Consider the following 7727-nt stretch of genomic DNA (forward strand, 5'->3'; position numbering starts at 1 on the left):
AGCCCACCCCATCCACAAATCCCGACTTCCCCAGAGAGTACAGCCAACCCCTGCCTTTCCCTCAATTCCAACAGCGGAGCCTCCACACAATGGCTCTCTGTGCATCCCCACCCCCAGCTCACCCAACTGGGGCTCACTGTGCCAGGGACACAGCTGGCGTGGGCCTAGCTCATGTGTTCTGAACACTGGACACTGCCCCCTTCCTCTGCCACACTGCCATCCACAGTCCCACCTCTGAGCTCCCCAGGCTGCGTTCCTATCATCATACATCACTGGGCTCAACCAGCCCCCAAGCCCACCCCCTAGAGGGACTGTGAGGTCAGGAAAGAAAGAGCGGCAGGCCCAGCCCGCAGGGCAGGGCAGGGCAGGGCAGGGCAGGGCCCAGGGAAGGCAGGTCACAAAGGAAGGGCCTCAGCTCCAATTCATGGCTCCTTTGGCCAGCTGACGCTATACTTTGGTGACTCTTTCTATAAAGTACCTCACTTCGGGCACCAGTCCCTCCACCAGCCCCTGTAACCCAAGCCTGGGTCACAGCAGGAGCCTTTGAACTGGATCCTCCAACCATTCAGGTCTTTGCCCAAATGTCACCTTCTCAGTGAGACCTTTCTGATTACTCTGAAAACCAGTAGGGGGTGTGCAGGAGGAGGCTGATCAATGTTTCTCTCTCATCGATGTTTCTAACTCTCTATGCCTCTCCCCGCCTCTCTGTAAAAAATCAATAAAATATATATATTTTTTAAAAAGGTAAACCCCTTTTTTAAAAAAATGCTCCCAATCTATTTAAAAAACAAAAACAAAAACTGCAGGTCTGCCCAGCTGGCATGGCTCAGTGGTTGAGTGTTGACCTATAAACCAGTAGGTCATGGTTGGATTCCCGGTCAGGGCACATGCCCAGGTTGTAGGCTCGATCCCCAGTAGGGGCATGCAGGAAGCAACCGATCAATGATTCTCTTTCATCATTGATGTTTCTATCTCTCTCTCCTTCTCCCTTCCGCTCTGAAATAAGTAAGAATATATTTAAAAACAAAACAAAACAAACAAACAAAAAAAGCTGCAGGTCATGTCCAGCCAGTGCGGCTCAGTGGTTGAACGTTGATCCATGAGGGTCGAACCAGAGGTCACTGGTTCGATTCCTGGTCAGGGCACATGCCCAGGTTGCAGGCTCAGTCTCCAGTAGGTGGCATGCAGGAGGCAGCTAATGTATGTTTCTATCTTTCTATCCCTCTCCCTTCCTTTCTCTCTAAAAAAAAAATCAATAAAAACATATTGAAAACACACACACCCACACAAAAAAACCTGCAGGTCACTATACCCCCTCTCAGCAATCCCCAAATCTTCCCTAGCACCTAACACCATCTGACAAGCTATTATTATTTTTATTACTGCTTTAATTTTGTTTTTTAAATTGGTTTTAGAGAGAGGAAGGGAGAGAGAGAGAAAAATAAAACATGGATGTGATGCACTCCAATGGGGGATTGAATCCGCAACCTGGCCATGTCCCCTGACCAGGAATGAAACCTACCACCTTCTGGTGTAGGGGACCACGCTCCAACCAACTGAGCCACACTGACCAGGGCAATTATTGCTTTTTATAAATCGTTGTCTCCTCATGACAATAATTTCAGTTCCATCCTGTGAGGATTTTTTTTTTCTTCAATGCAGTATTCCTAGAGCTAACACAGTCCTGGCACAGGAGAGGAACTCAATACACAGTTGCAGAATTAATGTTGAAATGTGCCCTCCCATCTCCTCCAGGCCTCCTTTTAGCATCTCCACTGCCAGTTTCAGAAAGCACACTTTGATTGTGTTTCTGCGTCTCAACCAGTGCTCATGGTGCCCCAACCAAACTCTGCCTGCCCTTTCTCTGAGGGGACCTCCTGTTCCGCAGTGACAGCCCATGTATCCTGACCCCTCGGACCCCTCCTCCCTCCTCTCAAGCCATTCACGGATCACCTTCTCCACTTACCTTTCCTTCCAGCCCCATCGCCCCAGTGGCCCCACCCTCAAGCTCCCAGTCCACCCTCCCCATTTTCCCTGACCTTCCACTACTGGGCTACTCTCCTTCCCTGACCCCCACTACAAAGTGCTCTTCCCCTGTTAGCCCCCCACATCCCAGTCCCTGCCTCCTGACCAACCACTTCCCAATTCCTTCTCTTCTTGTCCCTTGACGACAGCCCCTACCATGACACTCTTACTTCCCTGACACTCTTAGAGTTCTCTCTTCCTATTTGACTCTTTCCCCAACACAACTCTCCCTCACTGACTGCTTCTCAAACGCCTACCTTTCTCTCTGACTCCCACTGTACAGTTCTCTCTCCTTATTTCCCACCTGAGAGTTCTGTCTCCCTGTTCCCCACTAGGAAGTCCTTTCACTCCCTGACCCTCTGCCCCAGTTCTCTGCCACCTCAGTGTGGCTCTCAGCTCTGAGCACAGGTGGCAGCGAGGTGTTCAGGCTGCTGAGCAAGGCTCTGCCATCTCTCAGGTGTGGTGGTCCTGAGGCAGGAGCCATAGCTCGCTTTTCTGTGCCTTCTGGCTCCTCAGACCCTAGCACAGTGGTTCTCAACCTTCCTGTTGCCGCGACCCTTTAATACAGTTCCTCATGTTGTGGTGACCCCCAACCATAAAATTATTTTCGTTGCTACTTCATAACTGTAATTTTGCTACCGTTATGAATCGTAATGTAAATATCTGATATGCAGGATATATTTTCATTGTTACAAATTGAACATAATTAAAGCATAGTGATTAATCACAAAAACAATATGTAATTATATACAGTATGTGTTTTCCGATGGTCTTAGGCGACCCCTGTGAAAGGGTCGTTCGACCCCCAAAGGGGTCGCGACCCACAGGTTGAAAACCGCTGCTCTAGCACAATGCTATGCACGCATCTGTGAAATAATGGGAAAGGCTCCTGTCTATGTCTGCCTCACGTGGAACTGCTGGTCTGCTCCACATGGCTCCACCTGGGCAATGAGAAAAATAAACAGCTCTGCCTCTACCCAAAACCACAGTAATCTTCCAAAAATGGAACGGGATTGTGTAATTCCCCAGTTCGAAAAAGTAGATGGCTCACCCCTGGCTTTAGGATAAAACATCCGTGCTCATTAGCAGGACACCAAAAGCCTCCTGAGCCAATGCAGATGACCTCTCGGACCTCCTCCTCCCTGCCTCCTTCACACCTTACACTCCAGCCACGTGAAGTACGGTGGGTTCTAGAACATGTCACACTCTCACAGCCCTGGCTCTTTGTTTGCCCTCAGCTTGGCATTCTATCTCCCCTCATGAGAAACTCTGCTTCCTGTTTCAAAACTTGGTTCTGTGGTCACAGCTCCAAAGCAGTAAATCTATTCTTTTTAAAAAAAAAAAAAAAAAATATATATATATATATATATATATATATATATATATATATATATTTTATTGATTTCAGAGAGGAAGGGAGAGGGGGAGTGAGATAGAAACATCAATGAGAGAGAATCATCGATTGGCTGCCTCCTGCATACCCTACTGGGGATCGAGCCCACAACCCAGGCAAGTGCCCTGGACTAGAATCAAACCTGAGACCCTTCAGTCTGTAGGCCGACACTCTATCCACTGAGCCAAACCAGCTAGGGCAGTAAGTCTATTCTTGTTCAGTCCTCTCTCCCCATCCTCAAGTGACCATTCCCTCATTTGTGTCTCACAATACCCAGTACTGCATCCTATCAGCACATCAGAGAGCATGTCTTGCTCAACTTCACTTTCCCACTCACAATGAGAGTCCACCGTGCATCTGCCACAGAGTTGGCCCTCAGTGTGGAAGGAAGGGAAGATGGGTGAGGCAGACAGGGTGAGAGACACTAGGAAGCTTGAAACTCTTTGGAAAGAGACACTAAGATAAGCTGTGTGGCCCCACGGGCTGAGGATGGGCAATGGGAGTGTAGAGAGGGTGCTGGAGATGGTAAAGGGTCCCTGAGAAGGAAGTAAGAGGGGCCTGGGTGCAGGACAGGTGTGGGCTGAGACATAGGGAGAAAGGAGCACGGGAGCTCACTTAACCCGACATCCTGGCTCTTATGCTGTTCAAGAGCGGCACCTCCATGAGTTTCAGGAGGTGGGAGAGCCATGACCCTGGCAAGCTCATGCCCAGTGCTTCCCTAAGGCAGTGGCGTATGGAGCTGGGTTTTGCAGAGGTCAGGCTCGGACCAAGCTCCTTAGCACTTGGAAGTGGGATCTGGGAAGGGCACATGTGCTGTAAGGCTGGGACAGCAAAGAGCCTGGGCAGCCTTGTCCATCTCTGGTCAGCAGGGCAGAAAGTACAGGGGGAGGAATGGGGAAGTTCTGAGGTGATGGTGATCACACTGCCTTTGAGATCAAAGGATGCCCAGCTGCTCAATATCTTCCAGACCCAACCTCTCCCCTCTCATTGGGGTTATCCATACCTGGGTCCCCTTGAAAGATGGAAAGAGCCAAATGGATTCTGGCTCAAGGCAGGTAGTTGGGCAAGGAATTCAGGGCAGAAATTAAGAGAGGCCACTAGACCTGAAGACTAAGAGGGGGAGTGGTATCCTGCTCAAGGTCAAGGGTCTTCTAACCTGGCAGCTTATTCCAGGCACTTTGCATGGCATGGGGGAGAGTGAGGAATAATAAAGAAATGGTTCCCCCACAATGGAACTCACAATCTAGTGGTGAAATAGCCATTGAACGGGTCGTTACAATAAAATGTAATGCCGGTATGTTGAATAGTACGTGGCACCTAAAAGCACTCCCTATTTGTTGATACATGACTAAGTATTATGATGGGGAAAGAATAGGACACTGTAGGAGCCCGAGGCTTACTCTAGCCTAGACATCAGCAAAGACCTTCCTGAGGAAGTGACTTTTTAGCTAAGACAAGAACACAACTCTCCTTTGACCACCCCCTGCACCACCCACCCTCTCAGAGGGTGACCACCCACTCCTAATTCACAGAGGAAATGGAAGCCATCAGTCGGGAATGTCCTCAAACATACAGACTTGCTGACTTCAGGACCTATCTTTTCTCTTCTTCCTAAAACCAACTGCTTCACCTACCATTTGGTTCCTTCCTTTCAGGCCTTTCCAGGAATTTTATACCACTGCTTACCCATTTTCTTTTCTATATAATCAATCTCTCCTTCTCCATGGGATCTACTATCTCCCAACTTAAAACAAACACACACACACACATTCTTTTTTGACCCAATGCTCCTCCTCCAGTGCCACTTGCTGCTCTCTCTCTTCCGCACATCCTCCAACCGCCATTTTCACCTCACACTCACTTCTTACCCGTTTCCAATCTTGCTTCCACTTCTGACACACCTCAATAGCAGCTCTTACCAAGGTCAACATGGCCCCTAGGTCACTGATCCGAGAATCACTCACAGTCCTCATCTGGGTTGTACGCTCTGCACATTTGACACCATGGGCCTCTCATCCAACTTTCATCCATGGCTTCTACATGCTACGTCTCCTGGTGTCCTTCCTACACTCTAGTTTCTATCTGGTGGCTTCTTAGACCCCTTTGCTGGCTCATCTTCCTCTACCAGCTGGAATTTCCCATGCTGTTCTTATGCCCTTTTGTCTTTCTCACCTACCATTCAATATAGGTATTCATTCATGCTCATAGCCTCAGTTACCACCTATATACCAATGGTTTCCAAATTTACCCCTCCATCAGATCCCTCATCTGAGCTCCAGACATGTACATTTCTTTCTACTCAGCATCTCTACTTGGATGTCTCAAAGGCTTCTCAAACTAACATGCCCACTCACGTTTCTCTTGCCCACCCCCTAACTGGCTCATGGAATGATATGATCAACCATCCTGAGTAGGGAGTGTCAACCATCCTTGACACTACCTTCTCCCTCACTCCCCATATTCAATCCATCCCTAGGTACTGACAATTCTCTCTCTGAAAATATTTCTAGATTTGATCTACTTTCCACATCCACTGCCATCAACATTCTTCATCAAGAACGAAGACCTTTAGACCAAAATTTATACATGGTCTCAATTGTCCTGCTTGGTCTGGCCCCTGCCTTCCTCTCCAGCTTTGGCTCTGTTCTCCAGCCTCACTGGCCTTCTTTGATTCCTCAAAAACATCATATTGTCTCTTTCCACAAGGTGTTTGCATGTGATTTCACTTCTGCTTAGAACCTCCTTCCCCTATCCTCTCAGCCTGACTCTTACTCATCCTTTACGTCTCAGTTCAAATGTCATGTTCTCAGAGAAGTCTTCCTTGACCCTTTCTTCCTACCCCCGAGATCAGTTTAGCTTGTGCTCTTGTGTGTTCCCAAGGCACCATCTACCTTTCCTTCATGATATCTATTAAGTCTGTAATTTTATTCTTTTCTGATTCCCCCTTCCTGTAGATTGTCAGCTCCATGGGACAAGGACCCGGTCTATTCTGCTCATAGTTACATCTTCAGTGCCCAATACAATTCCTGGTATATAGTAGGTGCTCAAAAAGCATTTTTTGAATGAGTAAATGACCAGATGGATGCTTTTTTTTTTTTTTTTAAGGAGGGGAGGTATGGTATTAGAGTAGCCAGCCAAGGGAAAAAAGGGGTTGTAACCTAGATTAAGTTTGGTAGCAGTGGGGATGGAGAGAAATGAATGGATTTGAAAAATATTTAGGTAGTGTATGTGACAGAACTTGGTGACATTAGATGTAGAGGGTGAGGAAGTAGACATTAACCTAGACTGTTGCCCAGGATTCTAGCCTGGGTAACTAACTGATTAGAAAGCAGCCATTGCAGAGCGTTAAAGGAACAACAGACTTGGAAGAAGGGTAGAGAGGGAACACAGGGAAGATAATTAATTCAGCCTGGATCTATAGGTTTGGAATTCCTGTTGGACTTCCAAGCGGAGATCGTGAGGGCAGTTGGATATTGAATCTGCAGTTCAGGAAAGAGGTCTAGGCCAGATATAGGCATGTGGGCATCATCAGCATGTGTGTGTGAAGCCTGGGGAATGAATGAAATGCCCAAGGAGAAAGTGCAGAATGAGAGAAGATAGGTCAGGACAGAACGAAGAGCCTTGCCAACATCTAAAAGAAGAGGAAAGAGGTAGCAAATGAGATGGAGAAGGAGCCAACAATGCCAGGAGAGAAACCAGGAAAATGCTCGAGGGCGAGTTGACAGGGTCACTGAATGAATACTATGAAAAGGTGAAGGAGAGAGCCCATTGGGGATGGCCACATGGAGGTCTCCGGTGACCTTGGCTTCAGCAGTTTCCGTGGGTGAGTGACACAGAAGACCCAGTAAAGCGGCTTTAAGAATGAATGGGAAGTGAGGCAATGAACACCGCAGGTGTAGACAAGGTTTCGGCTTTGAAGAGTGGAGAGAGCTGCAACTACGATAGAGGGTCCGGGAATGCAAAAACGCACAGGCAGAATCAAAACAGCTTCGGAATAACCTCCGAATCGGCTGTGGGAGAACCGCTCCTACTGAATGGCCCTGTGCGCGCTAGGCCTCCTGGCCGCGCTGGGGGACACAGCCGGCCTCTCGGGCGCTCTGCTCGGTCGCTGAGAGCGACAGAATGCGGCCCCGACAGATTCCAGGGCTTGGGACACTGCAGAAACCCGCGGCCTCTGCCTACCTCGCCGCACCTCCCCTTCCCAGCCCTTGACCTCCCCTCCCCCCACGGCCCCATCCCACAACGGTCCCTGCCCTTCGGGGTCCCCCACACTCGCCCCTAATTCCTTCCCCGTAGGGGGCAGGGAGTA

At 48.8% G+C, this 7727-nt stretch overlaps 1 protein-coding gene across 1 annotated transcript in view; it reads right to left on the reverse strand.

Annotated features, from left to right (window-relative positions):
- The window catches only part of APBB1 (amyloid beta precursor protein binding family B member 1), a 24865-nt gene that overhangs the window by 16425 nt on the left and 713 nt on the right, over window positions 1-7727 (reverse strand).

The sequence above is a fragment of the Myotis lucifugus genome, unplaced genomic scaffold (assembly GCF_000147115.1).
Source record: "Myotis lucifugus unplaced genomic scaffold, Myoluc2.0 scaffold_695, whole genome shotgun sequence".
Taxonomy (NCBI): Eukaryota; Metazoa; Chordata; class Mammalia; order Chiroptera; family Vespertilionidae; genus Myotis; species Myotis lucifugus.